This window comes from Canis lupus, chromosome 19, assembly GCF_003254725.2.
Source record: "Canis lupus dingo isolate Sandy chromosome 19, ASM325472v2, whole genome shotgun sequence".
NCBI lineage: Eukaryota > Metazoa > Chordata > Mammalia > Carnivora > Canidae > Canis > Canis lupus.
The window spans coordinates 2,795,016-2,816,749 of NC_064261.1; the positions used below are offsets into that span (position 1 = coordinate 2,795,016).

A 21,734-nucleotide genomic window follows, 5' to 3' on the forward strand; every position below is an offset into this window, starting at 1 on the left:
AAACTACCCTTGAATATATTTGGCTGTGTGATTGCACAGTCAAATAAGGACGTATTTAAATATTCAACTGGGTAACTGCATCTACAGTCTACCTGCAGTACTAGCTCCCAGTGCTATATGTGGATAGGAACACCTACCTTCATAACGTCTCTTGATGTTCACTTTGGTTTCTTGTGAATGACATAAGCATTACTTAGCTGATTTATTTCCCCTTCTAATCTTAGCAAATCACCTGATTTTCATTGAGGACGATATCCATTCTGGAGATACTGTTCAGGATGACTTCAGGACTAGAAATAGTATCTGGCTTATTTTTAGTGCATTTTACCTAAGGCCTTTACATATGAATGGGAAAATGAAAACACTTGGATAGTCAACCAACTTTACGCAGTCTTACATTGGTTCAGTGCCCATGCCAGAATTCAAATTTATAATTCCTGATTATTCTCTTAATTCCTCCAATTATTTAAAAACAATCTCAAAGCACTGTATTTCCTCAATACCTTTCAGCAACAAGATTCTTCTTTCCTGTGTGATTTATCTCCTGGTCCATAGTACTGTTCAACAATAAATCATTGATGAGGGCATGAAAAAATGGGGAAAAAAAAAGAAATGACAAAGACTTCCTTGACCTTCTGTGGTCAGGACATGCGATGACCTTATCTCAGAGTTTTATAATCTGAAAAAACTTAGCTGATCCAAACAATTGCTTTAGAAATCAAAAGCTTATTTCGTGTACATCTTGCAATTAGGCTTTTTTTGGAAACACAGATCCTCGAGAGAAAAATGATTATGTGGTTCCATGGCAGGTTGACAGTATATGAGAAAACATGTACCTATATTACCAGAGCTCCACTATAACTGTTTGTAACCTCACAACTGAGACCCAGGATCTCATTTGATTTTCAGAGCTGGACAGAATAGGGCAAAGATCTTTCCAGAAGAAAATTCTGAGGATCCTGACCTCACTCCGACAGGAAACGGTGTTGGTGACAGAGTTCTGGGAGGTACTCAGAATGAATCTCTCTGGAGCCAACATCCAGCACAACTGCCGTCTCTGAGGAAAGCTATGATTATGAGCTTGACCTGCTCTGGTAAATAAAAGGGTTATGAGATTGTATGTAGCAGTGAAGAGTTGGTTGGATTGAATATTTTTGAAGCCTATCAGTATAGAAATGTCAGAGGGAAGATACTCTCAAATTTCATATAATCCAACCCTGCTGACTTTGTGGAGATGAAGATGGATTATTAAGGAGAGAATCCTAAGCAGACTCCCTGCCCAGTGTAGAGCTGGACGTGACCTGATCCCACAATCCTGACGTCAGGACTTGAGCCGAAACCAGGAGTTAGAAGCTCAACCAACTGAGCTACCCAGGTGCCCTGAAGATGGATTATCTTTTAGCTGAAAGGCCCTAGGAAGGAGATTTTAATACCTTATGTTTTAGAACCTACTAGAAGGAAAAAGGAAAGAACAACAGAGTTCTGTGTACTATACATTCTTTATCAGATACAGTAATCCTCCTCACCTAGGACTTCATTCTCCATCCGCAGTTCCTCTATTGGGTGATGATGGCCCTTCTCCCTGGACCATAACCTAAATATCCTTACTGTTTTTTTGGTAAGGTTGGCTAAGATGTCCTTTCCTCAGGCCCCAGTTTTTTTGTGGTGTGTGTAATGTAAGAAGATGGCTGCCTAAACCAACCGGCTCCTCAAGCTTGATCCATTGATAAAAATGTCACTGCCATTAAGGAGGTGCCAGCCCTCTGTTCTGAGGTGGTGGCTTGTTCCAGAAGAAGGCTGCCTTACCTATATACATGATGCATTTGAGGGCAGGAAGTGAAGAATATCTCATTTGAAAATACCAAGTTAATCCATTTCCTTAAAGCCACTTAGACACTAAAAAGCAAAAGCACAATTCCCAGGAGCACTGTTGGCATTTTTCTGCCTCAGAATGATTCCCTTTCAGTCAACAGGCGAATACTTTATAGGGCCCAGGCTTGGCTAACAGCACAGGAGAGACCAAAACCTCTTCCATCAGAGCCCTCCTGGCACGCAGACAGTCCTCCACCCAGGCTCCGAGGTAGGTCTTAATTCTTTCCCCACCCCCCATGCCCAGCATAGCTACCAGGCTTTCTCTTCAGTGCCATGCTGAGCCTCTGCCAACATCCAGTGACGAGGCTGACATTGATTAGTGCTGATTATCCATGTGCTGTGCTTTCTGAGCTGGGGCAGGGTGCTGCCAAGCACCTGGAAGAAAAGCCCACTTCTGACTGCTATTGCCTCTACTTCCTGAAGAAACCTGTACAGTGGCAGCGAGTGTGCAGATGCAGGCTCTAATGTGCCTACCCACTGTCTCAAGGAAGGCGGGTGGAGATGAGGAAGCCAGAGCAGGAGGAAGGGAGGGAGGGAGGTCAGATAGAACTATCATGCCTCTCTGACACTCCAGCTCTCTTTGTATATGAAACAGTTCTGGCTCTTTTTTTTTTTTTTTTTCTTTTAAACAGTTCTGGCTCTTGGCTAACAAGGCTTTTAGTCCCAGGGAGCATTTTGCAGGCACAGAGTTTTGCTCACAAATATGGCGGAGAAGCTATGATGGGCTCACCAACCCCATTGCCTTTTTCTCCTGGATCCACAGCTCGATGACATTTCCCATCCTTCTGCAATTAAATGGAACCTAATGTGTGTGATGAGTTCCAGCCAGTGAAAAATAAGAGGAAGTAACATGTAGTACCTCCAAGGCAGGCCAATAAAGACCTCCTGCACAATCCTGCATGCCCCCTCGTGCCCATTAGTGGGCTCAGTGTCACCCAGGATAAGTTTGGGAGCTGTGCATAAAGGCAGAGGTTAGGTCCCCACATGACTCTGGGGAACAATGGACTGTGGAGTGAAAAGTCACCTTCACTGTGCTAAGGTCTGGAGACCTAGAAATTGTTGTTACAGCAGCTGGCTATACTTACCCTGGCTAATAAGATCATCTTCCACACCAGCCCTAAAAATGAGTGGCTGCTGCTCTAAATTTTTTATAATAGAAATAAAGTCTCCCAACTAAGAGATCTTAAAGAAGGCAAATGACGTTGTAATTCTAAGCGTGGTCTTAGTCTTAGTCTTTAGTCTTAGAATTCATTTGTATCCAATACCACTCAGGGTAAGTAAATTCTATGGTAACACTTTGATATTTCTAATTGAATCACAGATTTAAGCTATAGGAATATTTGTTGATATAGAGTCTGGTCAATACTCTATTTAGCTTCTAACTTTAAGAAATTCCCCCTGGCATCTGAGGCATTCCTTGAAAGGGAAAAATGAGAAAAGAAAAAAAAAAAAAAAAAAAAAAGGAAAAGTGTGGGGGCAATTATGAACTGACTTCTTTTTTCCCATAAATTCATGTGACTTCTGAGTCCATATTTAACATTACATTTATGTGTATAAGTTTTTTTGCTGGCAAAGCCTATGCTTTATAATACTGTATATCTCTCATAGGGGCTAGCACAGTATTTTACAATTTGGTGAATATTTTAAAATAAAATCAGTCTGTCCTCCTTTTTCTTGCATTCCTTGGACTTTCCCTGTCTTTAGTCATTTTGCATGTTTGGCCTCAAGAAAAAGATACCAGTGGAAATTAGAGAAAAATAACTGATTAACTATGGAGAGGAAGAAGTTAGGAAAAAGCCCCAAGGACTAGAGGCTGGTAGGTCCCTGAGAAACATTCATTTGCCCCCTTTCCAGGGTTCAGCCTGGTGCAGGACTGGGGAGGAAGGACAGATGCCGTCTTTCCCCACTTTGGTTCGTTTTGCCTCAAGAAGGAAGGGACCTGCATTCCAGGTTCCCAGCTAGAGCCTAGGAACAGCATGACCCCACAAAATAATGCTGTTCTCATGCCCCAACAAGGTGTGGGACACTGGTAGGATTATGTTACTGGTAAAAAAAAAAAAAAATGGGGAACGATTTTGCACAGCCTCTTGGAGATTTCTGATTTTTTTTTTTTTTTTTTTTTTTTTTGTATGGCAACACAGTGAACACCCATATGCCCAAGAGGTCCTGCAAGTAGCCAAGAGAGAGCTGGATGTGAAAGAGTCTCATGGTCAGGCACAAGGGATGAGTCAGCAGCCACCTGGTGAACCAGTAACTGAAGAGCAGATGGCAAGGTGGACACCTCGGGGGAGGCCAGCATGGATGGTGAGTGATCCTGAGGACCAGATGTCCCCTCCAATACGTGGCACTGTGGAAGTCTCCAAAATTTAGATGCAATCCAGGGGAAAGTGGAAGGGGAAAAGCCAGATTAATTGAAATTAAATTCCTGCAGCCCCAGAGGAATGGAGGCTTGAAAAGAAAAGAAAAAGGGAAACAAAACATGTTTCTGACACATGTAAATATGTGCAAGGAAATTGATACCTATTACACATGTGAACCAAGAAACAGGTTTCTACTGACTTTCAAGGAGAGGCAAACAGATATAACTAGTGTTGTGATTTCAGAAACAATGACAGCCTCATTTTCTCCCTTCTGTGCTTGATTGTGAATTTCCACCATTATAATGTTTGTCCCCCCTTGGATTTAGAAATGTCCTCTTAAAACACACATGCTATTGAGAGATGTTCACCTCACTAGTCGTTTAGCCCTTAATGTGCATCAGTTGATCCTCTGTTTTTCTGGCAGCAGAGCACAAGCAAGGACTGTTGCCTAGATAAGAGAAGGAGGGAGAAGGGGGGTGAGGGATGGATGGAGAGGAAGGAGCAGGGCTGTGGGAGGGCAGGAGAGAATGAGTGGATCAAGGGGCAAAATGTGCAAAAAAAAAAAAAAAAAGAGAGTGATACTTCGGAATACAAACTCCGCCTACCTCATAGTGTTGGAGAGGAGCAGCCCTAAGGATAGAGCTACCTGTGTGCTCCTGCAGACCTCCCTGCTCCTCCCGCTGGCTGCCCTGCCCGGGGAGGAGTGGCACGTTCTGGGTTCATCTCTGTCGCCATGTGGGCAGTGGCAGCAGATACTCAGAGCAGCGCTCCTGGAGCCACCAGGCCTCATTCCCTCTGCGTAGCCCCCAGAACCTCACGCACGAGTGAATCCACGAAGCCTGACAGTACACCTGCAAGACGGGGCCTATTAAATCAATTAAGCATTGATAAATACGGTTTCGGTAGAGAGATGGTGCTCCTCGCAGGTAGGAAATAGGTTTCCGGAAAGTGCCAGGGCCTGTGAAATAATGCCTTTCTCTCGAGGAGTTAAATCAGCCTTTTGTGTGATGAGGCTGCAGCAGGGACAGAGCATATAAAACAGGTGTTTGCTGTGACAGGAATCTGAAAAGTTAAGCCAGGGGAGAAACAGGTAAATACAAGCCAATGTAAGGCCTAAATCCCCCAGCAAGGCCAGTGACAGGGAGAGTCACTCGGTGCCTCAGAAAGATACTGTCAAGAAGGAAGAAAACAACGCCCGGTCCTTTGTGTACAAGGATAGTGAATTATTCGTTGTTTTCTCCCCTCATCATGACCTTGTGATATTGAGCAGCCTCCCTTCAGACAATCAGCGTCGACATCAGCTACATGCTTGGATCAATAGACATTTCATAGGATGTTGAGAAACTGTGTTCTCAGAGGCAAAGCAGGCATCCTGAGTACCTTGTCAGCCTGCCGTGTCACCTGCTTTGCTGAGAGATTAGGATGTGGAAATGGGTCAGCGTCCTTCAGTGGCATCGGCGGAGAGAGGCTTTTCAGGGATGAGCCGGTCTGCGGGTTATTTTCCACTAACCCAGGCACGTGGCCATTCATTAAATCTGGAAATAAATCATGCACAGGGCCCCGGGGGAACTGTATTTGTTTTGCATGGTTCTAATTCAGCACATCCAGCTAGAAGAGAAGAGCCACTCCACCCTTCCCAGTTCTGAGAAAATAAATTGTGGCTGATTTTCAGCCTTTCTGCCTTGAGAGATTGCCCATTGCTGGTTTGGGATTCCCGAACAGCGTTTCTCAAAAAGAACATGCTCATTAAACCCATTTTGGATTGGATCCTGGGGAATATTGATGCCGGTGGGGGCTGTGAAGAGCCCCCCGTAATGAGCGTGCCACAGTAGGATGGGGGTTCACACCTAGGCAGGTGGAGCTCCCGTGCCGGGGTTTGTACCACATGCCCAGAGTGGTGAGTCTGAAATGTGCATTGTCTAAGAATCACCCAGGAAATTTGTTTTAATACATATTCCTGGGCTCAGATCCCAGAGATACTGGTTAAACAGGTCTGTGCTGGAGACCCAGGAATCCACATCTTTGTAAGCTCTTCAGGTGCTTTTCCTTGTAGGTGGTCTTGTGACCACACTTTGCACCAAGCCCAGCCAGCAGGCAGCGCAACGTGGAGGCCTGAGCAGTGTCGCCTCTCATCTTGGGTTCAACTTTCTCTCCCTGCTGTTAGTGCTGACTCTCAGCCCTTGGCCTTAGGATCCTTCCTGCCTGGATTTATTCTGCTACTCTATTGCCAGATCCCACTTGGCCAGCCCAACCCTGACCACTGACTCCTTCTGGAGAGCATGAGTCTGTGTGGCTTCAACCCCAGTGTGGCAGCGTGTGGCAGATGTCATGTTCACATGGGGTGGTGGTGATAGAGCTTCAGTGATTTTTTTTTTCATGGTCCCAGCCACTAAGGTCACTTTTTCCTACTATTTTATTCCTTACCTGCCAGTCAGAGGTACCAGATATAGGCTCCTACAAACTCCCACTCAGTGGAAACCTAAAGGGGAGGGATCCCCATCATTATATTATAAGCATTTTCTTCAAGGAAGGAAATATACTACTAAAATCTCCCAATTATCTGCACTAATGAAGAAAACCATAGCACAGATAATCCAATTATTTTTTACTTTGAAATTAATCGCATGGTTTCTTGACAGCGATATGCTTCCTAACTGTGCCTTGTTTTTACTGGTGTATGGCTGATATTTCCTAAGCCATATGCCAGCTGATTGCGTGGTGAGATGGGACTGTGTGGGATGGCTGGGGGAAGTTAGTATTAAATTTGATTTCAGATTTATTATCATAACTGCATTTGTGCACATTGTGCAAGCTCTCAAGACACAGGGCCCAGACATTTGGACACCGAAAACCTTGGACAGCAAATAATTGTAAGAGCCAGAACATGGCCCGCTAGCTAGCTGTGTCCAGATCAGCAGAAAAGGAAGCAAATGTGATACCAGAGTTGGTATGGATGGCACCACCATTTCTGTACATCTATAGGACAGCACTGTTGACATTTCAGGTCATGGGGTTTGGCCTGGGATGACTTTGTATGGTGCCTTCCAACCTTGAAATTCCATGAAACTAGAACTGCAAACCCAGTGCTCAGAGGTGGGTCTAGTGATGAGGGTGACCCCTAACATAATCTCCACCAGCCCGAGAAACAACACAGCCACTAAAATTTCCTGCTGTCAGAATTTGGACTCATTTCCTCCAAGTTTTTCAACAGGAGAATTCAGTCAGTTGGTCAGCCAATTATCGTGTACCCAGATGAACTCTCCAGGGCCCAGGGCCCTTCTTGGAAATGGGCTGGGTAATTAGGTAATTAGATGGAGAATTGCATTCACGCAAGCAGGGAACTTTTATGCTCATGCACACACCAAAGCAATATTAGCTTGTGAATCACTTAGTTTTCATGTTGGCATCAAGTGCTTCCATAGCAGGTAAGGTGAGAACTGCTTGGGCAGGTTACCGCCCCCTCCTTAGTACCTTTCCTTGGACGCCACCTTATTCTCCTATTTATTAATGGAGAGAATCACTGGAAGTTGGAGTGAGGTGGGCATTCCAAGTGGTGTGACCTTGCCTAATACACACGTGCAGTATGTCTGAGACTGCCTCCCTCACCCTTACGTGGTGTTTTGGAAGCCATGGTAGTTACCACACCTGCCAGCGTGCGTTGTAGATTCCAGTTACAGGTGCCTCTGTTTTAAGTATTTTGGACCCTAAAGAGTCTTTAACTTCATCCCAGCTTGACCAAAGGAGTAGAAAGTTATGATTGAATGGGGAAAGCTAAGTTAGGAGCTGGTTCCCAGGAACCCTCACCCTACTTGCATGGATAGCTTCTCCTTACTTTTTGAAGAGTGCCCAGAGGCTGTCTGTGCTTTGCTCTCCTCTTGGTAGCCATCCCCATCAAGCCCACAGGAGGATGGTTATCCCATAATGGCGGCCATGAAGGCACATCATTCAGTTCTGCCGTGGAAGCCCTAGCTGATTGACGGCCTCTAGCTCCTGCACCTTGGGATCCACTGGATTTCTAGGCTGCTCCCAATCGATGACAGAGAATAATGGGGTTACTAAACCAGTCCATTCCTCCTAAATGCAGAATTGTCTAATGAGCAACCCTGGCTCAGGACCTTCCCATTGACCTGGCCAAGATTAACTTAGAACCCCTACTGGGGTCAATAGCTCTTCCTATTCAGCTCTTCCTTCCCTGTCTTCTTTCATGGATGTCAGAACTGCATTGAGTCTAAAGACTCTTCTTGCTTACTGTTCCCCTTTTATTCTTTATAATTGTTTACTCCAACAAGTCCGTTCCATATCTGATCCTATGTGGGTGTCCGCTGCTTGAAAGACAGAGGAGACACCAGGAGTGGTCTGAGTAAGCTGTTGTTAAGATGGGTTTTGCAACTGAGTTGCTTGCAATGTGGCTGACCAGGAGGGCCTCCTCCTGGGTGGTGGTATGTGGGACATAGATACTCCCTGGCAGAAGGTGGCAACTCAGTTATTGAAGATTTCATGTGTGGTTGCCTGGGAAGACGACATCCTGTCTTCCCAGGATCTTCCCATCTCCTGGTGAAGGAGAATGCCCTTGCCTGTGCAATGATTAAGATATTTGAAAGATATGTGGGGGAACGTGGCCTACACGGACGGTAGAATTTACTGGTTGCTACTAAGTTGTACCTGCGGCCTCCAGGGGAATAATAAGAAACCGAGTACAGTTAAATACAGATAAAAGCTAAGTGTGGTAGCCACAGGGCTTTATTGGTAGTTTATAAAGAAGCTTTCTTTCATCTCATGCGGTGGAAGAGCAGACACAATTGAGGAGCAAATACAGAATCTGATTTAGGATTGCAAAGCCTCAGTGATGTGTAAATGCTCAGCTCAGACAGATCTGTTGTAGGATGAAGGCTCTGGTCGGGAAAGCATGAGATCTTAAAAACTGAGACAGGGACATCTTGGTGGATATTCCTAAGAATTTGATTCCTCAGGTCCCTCCTAATGCTCAGTGCTGCCAGAGTAAAAGCTAGTATTTTTGTAATTCAGAAAGATACAGAGGCTTCTTTTCTCGGCAAGGAATTAGGTGTGCCCCCCCACCCCCCAGGAACTCTTCCATCTTTTATTCTGGCTACTACACCAGAAACAAAGATTAAATTTCAGCATAATTCAGCTGAGGATATATTGGTTTTGATAAGGAAAGATAGATACCGTATCTCAAAGAGCTGTGAGGTTTAGCTAGCATGAACCAGCAGGAGCCAGAGGAGTACCCCTGGAATTGAGACTTTGAGCATGCTTGTTCAAAATGGTTGAATGTAAGATTGGGGGCAAAAGGATGGTTAGCTAATGAGGGTGCTGATTGATACCACCAATCAGAAGACAGCATGAATGGAGGAGCAGTGGCAGAGTGCACTCCAATGAAAAGTTGTCACCATTTGCTTTATTTCCTGGACCTGTGAAGATTTTCAGATCTCGATCCCATTGACTAAAAAAGTGGCCATATCACCAGGCCCGAACACCATGGCAAGTATATATCATGAGGATTCCCCTAGTTCTTTCCAAAAGGGACCTACATACACTGTAGAAAGGAAAATACTCAAATATTTTGAGGCTATCAGATACAGGTCTGGGTTGACATTGATGCCTGGAGACCTGAAGTGTTATCCCAGTCCTCTGTTAGAGTTAGAGCTCACAGGGCCAAGAAATAAAGTAAGTCCAGGCTAAAGCTTGACTTTTAGCCAGGGTGTCCTCTGGGTAGTCTGTGGATCCAACCAATATCCCTGAGTAACACTGAATACACTTGGCTTTTGCTGTAACTTGCACATTGGATCCTTGGCATACTGGGGATGAGCAATCCCAGAGGGGAAGGCCAAATGGAAGCCTCTGAAATTGCCCTCAGTCCTTACCCAAATCTCCAACTAAGATGGTAAATCAAAAGCAATATCATTTTCTAGGAGTGGAGATTTGTGCCCTTTAAAGACTTAAAGCATATAGGGTGGTAGTCCCCAACATATCTGTGTTGAATTTGGGTCCTTGAGAATGGTTATTGTCTATTGTGAACTTGGCCAAGTAGTAATCCTGATAAAGCTGCTGCGCCACAGGATTTCATTGATAGAGCAGACTAACATAGTTCAGGTATATGGTACATACCCTCTGATTTGGTGACTAAGAAACAACTTTGTTCTCAGGCGTTTTTTACTCCCCCCTCTGTCACAACACAGTCCCTGGAGCTCTGGACCATGCAACCTGGACATTCTGCAGAACATTACATTGATCTATTATACTGATGACATCATGCTGATCAGGCAAGATAAGCAAGAGGTTGGTATATACTGACGGCCTTGGGGAGAAGATGCATACATTGAGATATATGTAGAATCAGGGAGCTGCTACTGCAGTGAAGTCTCTAGGGGTCTAGGATATCCCCGCTAAAGTAAAAGACAAATGTCTTGCATCCTTATTCCAGAAAAAGAAAGCCTAGCACCTGATAGCTCTCTTTGGCCTCTAAAATAGCACATTCCAACTTGGGGATACTGTTCCAGTTCATATATCAGATGACACAGAGGACTGCCAGTTTTCAGTGGAGCCTTGAGTGGAAATGGGTTCTAAAGAAGTTCCAGGCTTCCCTGCCATGTGGGCCATATGATCCAACAGACCCTATGGTGTTGAAAGTGTTAATGTACTTTCAAAAGATATAGTATGGAATCTATGGCAAATCCCATTGTGAAAACAAAAATGCAGGTCTCTGGGATTCTAGAAGAAGGCCATGTTACCTACAGCAAAATTGTATGTCTTTTGGGAAAGCTCCTGGCATAATTTGGGGCATGTTTCTGATGGAAAGCTAGAATTAACCCATGGAGTATCACATGACTATGCCAGGTTCTCCATTGTGATCTGGGTTCTGTTGGAACTGCCAAGTCGTGAAGTCAGATAGGCTTAGAAATAATCTGTTGTAAGATGGAAATGGGTGGAACCAGAAGCATAAGGAAGTTGCATGAGTAGGAAGCCCACGTCCCTTTGTCACCCACCAGGGTTTCACTGGTGCCTATCCCAAGCTCTCACGTGTCGCCAAAGGAGTGTTCCATATGAGCAGTTAGAGGAGGAGAGAGAAAGTCCAATCTTGTTTAGGATGGGTCACCTTGTCAAGAACAGGTTATCCTGCCATAGTTGTATTGCAGCTGGCAGAAGGTGTAAAGTCAGAGACCAAGAACTTTACTACTGAGCACAATAACAGTAGCAAGGGTATCAGTGTTTGGGGTTGTTTGTTTGTTTTGCAGTAGTTTCCCGAGTTCCAATTCCTATAAAGTGAAGTAAAGAACGCCAAGTGACACCTGCACATGTAGTAGGTTGCATTATAGAAGAGAAACTTTGAACTTACAAAACCCAAATCTTCTATGATGGACTATAAGCATGACTGCTTTTCGTTCTGGAGGAAGACACTCTCTCTGTTTTCCAAGGCCATCTACTATGTAAGCATCCTGGAAAAGATGATCTGAAAAAAAGGAAGTCAGTGCCTCTCCTTGCAAACATGCAGAAATAAGAGTCCCATGGAGAATTGTCTCTTGCATGGCTCAATATGGGATGCGAGCCAGAAATGAACAGCGACTATATTTTACAGCCATATTCGGGGGAGTAACCTTGAAATACAGTGGAGGAGAAAAAGCTTCCCAATGGGGAGAGAAATGAACATTGCCCCAGATCATCCATTTTGTGACCTGAGGTGAGAATATACAGCTGACCTATGAACAATGCAGGGATCAGGGGCCCTGAACCCTAGTGCATTTGAAAATCCCATGTAACTTTTGACTCCCCCTCGACACAATTACTAATAGCCTATTATTGATCAGAAGCTTTAGCAATAACACACAGTTGATTAATACGTTTTATATCTTGTATTATATACTGTATCATTACAATAAAGTCAGCTAGAGAAAAGATGTTATTAAGTAAATCATAAGGAAGAGTCCTGTACCGTATCAAAAAAAATATCCACCTACAAGTAGACCTGCACAGTCCAAACTAGTGTTGTTCAAGGGTCGACTGTACAGAGACTCCTGGGGTAGCCAGAGCCTGGGAGTGAAAGAACTGGAAGATTGGTGAGCAGTCTTTGGGTAGAGGCATGTGGATGGACATAGGGTGTGGAGCATTAAGTGTCAAGATTGTTGTATCGCACTTTAATACACACTAAAAAAGCACTGTCACAGAAGAGGTACTGAATAACCAAGTAGACAGTATGACTCGGCCAGGTGGCGTTACGCATTCTTTGTCATCGGCTGTTGCGGAACTGGCATGATGGCCACAATCAAGGAGTGGCCACGAGGACAGAGACGGAGACCATGGATGGACACAGCAGTACTGGCTTCCATTTAATGAGGCTGGCCTAGATACTGCCTTTGGAATGCCCAGCATGTCGGCAACGAAGATCAATATTGAGGCCATGACGTGGCCCTCCTCAAGGAGCCCAGTGGGCCATTTGGTAGCCAGTCTCTACATTGGGAAGGATTTTTGAAGGATCTCCCATCTTTGAAGGATTAGCGGCTCCACTTCACAGGGATAGATACCATTCTCAACAGGAGTTTGTCTTTCCTGCCCACAGAGCCTCAGTCAGCACACCATCCAGGGGCTTGCAGCATGTTTCATCCACAGTCCCAGAATCCCTAACAACGTAGCATCCAACAGAAGACTCACTTCATGGTGGAGAAAATAAGGGAGTGGACCCATGGGATCCCTCACTGTGTCACATCCCTCATCATCCAGAGTCTGCCGGTCCCAGTCACTTACTGCCTCAGTTATGCGGCCTGTCCCTGCCAATCTGAGCTCTGTGGGTTTAGTATCCTGGTCCCCAGGGAGGCACATTCTTGCAAGGGGACACAGCGAGGTACATCCTGTATGTACTTGCTATGTGTGTTTATGGAATGTGTGAAAGGTAACGGCGTGTGTTATGTGTGTGTGGTGTATGGTCAGGTGTGTGGCATGTGTGTGTATGTGTGGTATGTGTATGCAGAGGGGGGCTTGTATGTGAGTATCATGTGTGCTATGTGTAGGTGGATGTGTGTATATGTACACATGTGGTATGTGTTATGCTTAAGTACTATATGGGTGGTATGGATGGTGCATGTGTGTCCATGTCTGTGATATGGACATGTGTGATGTGTGTGGGCGGATTTCTCTGCGTGTGTGGTGTGCATTTAAGGCATATATATATGTTGTGTATATGTAATATGTGGGTATATGTGTACTGCGTGGGAATGTGTTTTTATGTGTGTGGGGTGGGTACATCCATGTGTTATGTGTGGGGTGTTTGGTGTGTGCATGTATGTACATGTGTGCTGTGAGTGTGGTGTGTATTGTGGTATGTGGTATATGTGTGTTTGCATGTTGTACATGTCTATATGCATATAGTGTTGCATAATTATGGGAGTAGCATGTGTATGGACATGAGGTGTATGTGATATAGTGTGGGGGGGTGTAGGTGATTTGTGCACATGCATATAGCCTATGTGTATAGTACGTGTACAAATACGTGCTGTGTGTGGTATATGTGCTTGAGTATAGTGTGGGTTGGTGTGTATGTATGTAAGTGATGTAGATGGATATGTGTATATGTGCCATGTGTGTTATGTGTAGTATGTGTGTGTGTTTGGTATATGTGTATACATGTGTGTAATGTGTGGCACGTGGTATGTGCAAGTGTGTGCAATAAGTGGTGTGTGTATGTGTCTGCAACCTGTATGTGGTCGGTACACGTGTGATGTGTGTATACGTACGTGGTATAGGCAAAGCGTATGTGTGTCGGGTATGTGTGCATGTGTGAGGTATGCATCTGTACACACACATTTAGTGCATGCAAGCCCGTGAGATGCATGGTGTGTGTGTGGTCTGCATATGTGTGCGTGTGTGTAGAGTGCCCGTGTGGTGTGTGGCCCTCCACGTGGGCGGTAAGCCCTTTGCAGGAGTAGCTAGCGCCTCCTCCCCCCGCTTCCAGAGGCCCTACCCGTCACTCGGCCAGGTCTCGAGAGCATCACTGGCTGATGAGAGGCCGTTTCCCCAGGAGCTCGGGCCTGCGACTCCCGCCGTCGTCGTCCTTAACAACCGGGCCCCAGCCACCGCCCCCCGCGTGCCTCACAGCGCCCAGCGCAGGGCTGCGAACTAACCAACCGTGATATTGGCCGTCATGCTCGTGTGCTCAACGCGCCCGTGAGCGTGTGCTAGGAGGGGGCGGGCGCACCACTGCACGCGCACCCGATGTGGGCTCCGCACGGCGCTGCGTTCTTACCGGGCAGGCTGGCTCATTAGCGGGAAACGGTCTATAATTCCATGTTACATCGCCTTTTGGCTCCGTTTTGTCTTTGCAGACCCAGATCTCATCCATCGGAAGCTGCATATGGCTCATTAGGACAGAGTGCGGGAGGGGCGACAGCAGGGCCCTCAGGCCGGATGCCCTCGGCCCATCCTTCCCTCTGTCTCTTTTTCAGCCTTTCCAGTGTTTTCCTTTCTTGCTTTAGGCTTCTCCCACCCGCTCAGTGAAAACCGGGCACCTGTAATAACAACCACTTAGCAAGTGCCCGCTCCGTGCCAGGGACAGTTGCACGATCCTCGTGACGGCCCAGAAGAGCATCCTCACCACGTGGATAAGGATGCTAATTCCCAGTCCTTAGATCTGGGAATCTAATTCCCAGATGCGGAAACTGAGTCTTCCCTACCCAGCCTTCACTACGGGGGACACGCTGCCTTCCCCTCTGAAGTTCGGAAATGTGGAAAAGCCTCACTTCCATATGATTTCTCTTGTTATCTCCCTAAGCCAAACCACACATATTGAAATCTAGGGACACCCACAAAGTGCCCTGGCTCTTGGCAGCCCTGAGCAAGAAGGCAATGACCAAGAGCTCCCTTCCTGCGGGCTCCGGGCCTAGCGCGTCTTGCCCTCTGCCGATCCCCTACAGCGGTAAGCCGTGCCCTGCATCTGATAAGGACGTTGTTTCCATTTAGTTCAGTTCAGTCACCCGGGGCTTTCAGAGAGCTAGCTGTGACGGGTGTGCTCTGCCACGGTGCCCCTCCCATCATCTAAATTGGCTCTTCTCTCCTTTGGCTCCTTAAGAAAAACCCGTTCCTGGTGGCAAGGATGCGTCTGCTGCAGGGACGTAGGAGATGGATCTAGCACAGCATCTATGAACACAGCTCTGGGGTACGACCGCCGAGGTTCCAATCCCATGTGCACCCTATATAAACGTTGAGATGTGCCAGTTCGCTTCGATTCTAGAAGCCTCAGTTTCCCCGTGGTTGGAGGAAAATAATGAGCGCAGAGCTTGCGACACGACGTCTATGTAGCACACAGTGAAAGTTCAAGATGTTAACTGTTATCATTAGTCTTCGGTTGGAATGAATAGAAGGCTCTGTTAAATTTGCATGATTGTATTTTTACACTGAGCCATTAATGATGCATCCATTTAGTTTTCTACTCTGAAAGAACATAGATTTGATTAATTACAACAAGAATTTAAAGTATTTCCATTATTCAGAAATAACCTACAGGGTCTAAGCTTGTCCCTTCCTTCCTTCCTTCTTTCCCAGTTGTTTCTTTTCTTTTCTTTTCTTTTCTTTTTTTAAGACAGAGAGAGAGAGAGACAGACAGGTAAATAACAATTACATAGTCAGATTCACTGGCTCTTCTTCTCCTTGGTAACAGCCTGAGGCTTAACCTTGATTAAGCAACATCGCATCCGATCCAAGTTCTCTCCACCTTCCACCCAGCCTCTGCTCCCCCTGGGGGACCAAACCTGCCCGGGACCCTCCACTCCTGCTTAGCCTCAGGATATTGCCAAGGGTAAGCGTCATTAAAATTTTCTTTTAAAAATCAAACAGTTGTCTACCTCCTTGAAGTTGGGCTGTTTTTGTCTATTTTGCGGGGACAGTTCTGCCGCTTAGAAAATGCATGACCGTGTTAAGTTGTCCCGAAATGCATTTTAGGAGAAGGGTCCTGAAGCCAGACCATGCCCGTGATTTCCCAGCCCAGTGGCCCCGAGATGCTTTCCGCGTGCCCTTCCAACGAGCACAAGTACAGCAAAATCTCTTGATAAAACAAAATCGGAGTAATAGGTGGAGTTTTTTTGGTGCTTCCTGTGACTCAAAGCAAACCTATTTCTAGATTGTAAAGTATGAAAAGAGAGATCAGATTGATATTGAGGAAAATCGAACGTTGGTAAATGAGTTGCTTTCATGTGGTCTCTCAGATTCTCTGTCTCACTGTCTGTCCATCTCACGCACACACGCACACACACCCTTTAAAGGGTAACTGTTTCCTGCACATCATACTTATGTTAATCTCAATTCAACGTAGTGGCACCGAAGGCATTAGGGGGCAGTCATTCTCACTCACAAAGCTTCAGATTCCACTAAATTATTAAAGCTGGACGTAGACTTCTAATTCTGTGCCCAGACCTCCTCACTAACAGAGTGATCTCCTTGTGATGGGGGAGGATATGTTCGATGCTAAATTTCCTGCGAATTTTCAAGACAGCGTTGAGTCTTGAGAACTCTGAGTTACGGGCATCCTGTGTGTGTTGGTATACCTTTCTTTGATTAAAAATGGGATAAATCAATGAGAGAGTCCTTTTACCCAAGGCCACGTTCCTTTCACACGAAGGTCATGGATGCACTAATTGGATGAAATATAAATCGTGTTTCTTTCCACATTCAGTTTTAGATCCTGACCTGTTTTGTGTCAAGAAATCACAGGCAGCCCATCCTGTGCCATCAAGGTTGGCTCGATTCACAGATGATTTCCTTAAATCATAGAATGATATTAAATGCAATTCCAAAATAAAGAATAGAAAGTTCAAAGGCACATTTTTTAAAAAGCTTATAGTGCTGTAGAAAAGGCAATGGGAACCTTGACTCCATTTGCTTCCCTGTTTCATAGAGATTTTGAGGGCAGCGGAAAAATACAGCTCCTACTGATAACACCTGTCATGTCCTCCCTGGGAAAGGTAATGTGGAAGAAATTCCCTCATTTTGATCATTTAAGCCGTTGGCTTCTCCTTGCTTTAGGATTCTTTGGTCTCGTTTCTAATTTCTATTAAGCTTAGAAATTTGGGCTTTCACTAAACGGGCAGATCCCATTTATATTTTTCCTGTTAAGTATTGATTTTGAAGGTTTTGAAGAAAACCATCCCAGGATAGATCTCATTCAAAATGTACATTTCTAAACTTAAAAATAAAACGGGCATACTCACAGGGCAAGGAAACACACACACCTGCTTCCTGAACACTGGGTGCGGTCTGGTAGGCACGAACAGGTGTCGGCTTCTTCTGTCTGCAGCCTCCCATCTCCCAAAACGCAGGTGCCCCCAAATAGGGTTACCAGGTCAAACATAGGATGCCCGATTAAATGTGAATTTTAGATAATTTTTAAGGATAAGTGTAATCTCAAATATTGCTTATACTTTTTCACTTACCAGCTGGTGACCCTACCCCAAAAGGCTTTATAAACAGATGCATCACTGTGGTCCTGGGGCATCACAGCCTGACAGACTGATCATCCCACAGACTCAAGAGTGGAGTCATTAAATCACCCTCTCATTTTACAGGTGATCAGAGGTCAGTGAGGTAAAAACCATTCTCTAAGAACTTAGAGCTACTTGCCTCTGTCTCCTTGGGCAGTGCCACTCTCTCAAGGGAGCATGCCTCTCTCCACCAACCCTTGAGAGGTTGGACTCTGACTGTAGGCGTAGCACATGGGCAGGTGAACCCCATCCCTCCATGCTTCTGTCTACTAAAGCAGTAGAGACACGGCACAAGTCAATTCTCTCACCTCCCAGAGAGGTAGGGAGGCAGGGCAGGAAAGGCGAATTATAAGGAACAAAGCACAGATTAACATCTCAATAAATTATCCTACCACTTAGGTTTCACATGTCCATCAGGTTTTTTTTTTCTTTTTTTTTTTTTTAATTTATTTATGATAGGTCACACAGAGAGAGAGAGAGAGGAGAGAGGCAGAGACACAGGCAGAGAGAGAAGCAGGCTCCATGCACCGGGAGCCCCATGTGGGATTCGATCCCGGGTCTCCAGGATCGCGCCCTGGGCCAAAGGCAGGCGCCAAACCGCTGCACCACCCAGGGATCCCACCATCAGGTTTTCTTAAAGTGAGGGCACACTCATGTTAGTAATCTGTGATGCCTGTGGTTGGTTATGGATTCTTCCCCTGGAGACCTTTCCACATCAGATAGAAAACCATTTGTCTTTGTTAGGCAATGTTGCAGCTCTACCTAGAGACCCAGAGGGGGATGAGTTTAAATGACTCCCCCAGAACTCTTCTGAACCTTGGAATCTATGAAAATTTAAACAACTAATATTATAGTGTTCAAACCGAAGACCAGAATGAATGCAAAAGTAGTTCGGTGTTATGATAGAGCTTCAGTATTACTCGAGGCTTTACAGAATCAAGGAAAATCCCCGTAAAGGCCATGGGAATGCCCTGGTTGCTTTCCTGCAGCATCATAAGGAGGGCACAGTGCATTGGGTTGATGATGATTAAGGATGCTATTTATATGTATATAGGACACTCAATTTCCTTACCATTTGCAAGGGATACATTTTAGAGAGCTCTCAAGACAAGAAAACGCGCTGTTCACCATAGAACAAGGATGACGATGTTGGAGATGAGACCCGCAGTTTCTCAGAGACTTTCCAGTTGCCCAAGGGGCTTGACCTCCAATCTGCCCATTTCCCGTTTGTCGTGCTCTTCCCTAAGTAAGCTGATTGGGGGAGCCGGGAGTGGGTTCAAGTGAAGCTTCTCACAGTCCCTTGGCTCTAAGTTGGAGACATGGGGAAGGCCATCTGGTCCTCAGCCCTAGCTGACTGGACAAAGGGCTGATGAGGCAAAGGCAAGTTCTCTGTGACCCAGGGTGACAAAGATGGGCTAAAAAGCAGGAGACAGGGCATCTGGGGGGCTCGGGGATTGAGCACCTGCCTTCGGCCCAGGGTATGACCCCGGATCCCGGGATCAAGTTCCACGTCAGGCTCCCTGCATGGAGCCCACTTCTCCCTCTGCCTGTGTCTCTGCCTCTCTCTGTGTGTCTCTCATGAATAAATAAATAAAATCTTAAAAATTTAAAAAGCAGGAGATACAGCACTGCCTATAGAAGCTTCCATATAACTCAAATAACCAACACTTGAAGCCGTGAATATTGTAGTTGAAATTGTTTCACAAATTTGGGGGCAGCAAAAGGCTACAGAGCTTAACCTACTTTAACCTGTTCACTTAACCCATGAAGAAATGAGAAACTCATTATCAGAAATATTTTTTCGTTCTTTATTGTTAGGGGAAAACCCTTCTTGCCCATAGGTAAGGAAGGAGAATCATTAGCCTAACACTCCTGGCTGCCCCCTCCCTCCTTTTACTTTGCCCCAGGAAGAAAGAGGGATTTAATGCAATCAGACTTTGGAAGGAGAAGCTGGTTAAGTGCCAGAGAGCCTCTTCCTCCTCTCTTTCTTGGGAACAAGTTGTCTCCTGGAAGCCTGTTCTGCTCTCCTCCTTCAGGGAAGGCACTTCCTTGTAGGGAGGGAACAAGATGGTCTGCTTAGGTACAGGGCTGTTGAGTGAGTTTGTTTAGCTCTGGTGTTCAACATTCTCAAATCTGACCTCAGTAAGGGCTGCTGGGATGTCTTTCCCGGGGACGTGCACTCTGAAGGAATAAGAGGATTTAACTAAGTGGAGAGTGGAAGAGACAGGATGTTCTTGGTAGAGACAACATGTGCAAAGGCCCTGTGGTCGGAGGAAACATGGCAGTTGTACTGGATGAAGGCCTTACTGAAGTACAGAGAGATGGGGAAAGACTAGTGCATGAAAGATGGAAAGGACATGGGGCCAAACTCCACAGGGTCTTCAGGACCATGTTAAGGATCTTGGTCTTCCACCTCAAAGTACTTCATACCCAAGTAAGGATTTAAGAATGAGGACGGGGGCAGAAGGAGGATGACATGATCATATATGCAAATGAACATTGATTCTGTCTGTATTGCGAAGAACAGATGGTGTGGGTGTGTGGAGTGCATACAGGAGAGAAATCACTTGCCTGGTTGCCCAGGCAAGAAACGATGACCATGAGGACCAGAGTTAGGTCAGGGAGTGAAGATGGTTTTTACTTGAAAGTCAATTTTCCTGGCATAAAAGGGAATCACACCCTTAGCTAGCCAGAGTTCACATAGACATTTCAAAAGAAGCAAAAATAAAACCATAGAATTATATAAATCATGTCCGTTGTGTGTCGAAGTTCAAAATCCACTATTGCAAAAGTTTGCTTTTGCTAAATGTTTTGTCACTTTCGACAAAAACAAAAAGGTGGGTTTTTTTTTTTAATTTTTTAAATTTGTTTTACCTTTTCCCTCTCCTTAGCCAGCAAATCTTTAATCATGTAAGTTACATCCAGGATAATTCTCATCTGACTGTTTCCGTAGAAACAAGCATGTGTCCTCTGTGGCGTTGGTTGTATTTAAGTGGCTAATACAGAAATCCATGGCCATCACAGTCTCTGGTTATGTCTCTACTGTTTTGTTTTGTTTCAGGCTTTGTTTTTATTCTGCTTTTCTACTAAAATGGGAAAATAATAATCTCTTTGTCTAAAAACATCCCTTCGTAAATATTCTTCAAAAGCTCATAAGCTACTTGGAGTGAAACTATTTCCCTCCTTTTTCCACCAAAAGCACAAAGATAAGTTATTCCTTGATGAAATTATTGACTATACATCCCACATGACTTCCTTCAATAGCAAGTAAATATTCCCTCAATAACCATGGATGTGGAATGGAATAAATATGGAACGGTGTGGAGAATATGAAAATTCGTAGAGATTTAATAAAAGATTTCCGAGAGGATCTAAGGAGGCTGGTCTTAGACAATCGGGACTGGTGGACTCCCAGCAGTGCCCCTGCTGCACTCTAGGGGGGTGTGGCCTCCGCCGGAATGTGCCCGGCTCACCTGATTCTTGCTTAGCCAAAAAGTCATAGACTCGAATCTCTGTTGAGCCCTGTCTCTTTATGCTCTCACTCTTTTAAAGATTTTTTTTTTAAATATTCACATGAGAGGGAGAGCACACACACACACACACACACACACACACACACACACACACAAGCAGGGGGAGAGGCAGAGGGAGAGGGAGAAGCAGACGCCCCGGCTGAGCGCTGAGCAAGGAGCCCAGTGAGGCTCTGGGTCCTAGGACTTCTGGATCATGACCTGAGCGGACGGCAGACACTTAACCATCTGAGCCACCCGGGTGCCCCTCTTTTTGCTTTCAACAGAGAACCCCCACTCTCAGAAATGAAATTTCCCAGTTTACCTTAAAAATCTTACTCATTTGGGGCATGTGGGTGGTTCAGTCCCTAAAGCGGCTGCCTTCAACTCATGATCCCAGATCCGGGGATGGAGTCTCTCATCAGGCTCCCTGTTTGATGGGCAGGCAGCCTGCTTCTTCTCCACTGCTTGTGCTCTCTTGTGCTCCTGCTCTCTCTCTCTTCTGTCTTTCAATA

The 21,734-nt window shown here is 45.4% G+C and overlaps 1 protein-coding gene across 25 annotated transcripts in view; it reads left to right on the forward strand.

Moving 5' to 3' along the window:
* Positions 1 to 21,734, forward strand: part of MAML3 (mastermind like transcriptional coactivator 3) — a 599,968-nt gene that overhangs the window by 66,005 nt on the left and 512,229 nt on the right. For 21 of the 25 annotated variants that reach the window (XM_049097292.1, XM_049097295.1, XM_049097305.1 and 18 more), the window contains exons 1-4: positions 15,240 to 15,393; positions 15,895 to 16,032; positions 17,128 to 17,194; positions 17,666 to 17,804. The gene's annotated coding sequence lies outside the window, so the exon portion shown is untranslated. Of the gene's footprint in view, positions 1 to 909; positions 1,095 to 1,966; positions 2,081 to 4,013; positions 4,177 to 10,429; positions 10,530 to 15,239; positions 15,394 to 15,894; positions 16,033 to 17,127; positions 17,195 to 17,665; positions 17,805 to 21,734 lie in introns of those variants that run through there. The other 4 variants (XM_049097303.1, XM_049097301.1, XM_049097306.1 and 1 more) reach the window with 4 other exon arrangements.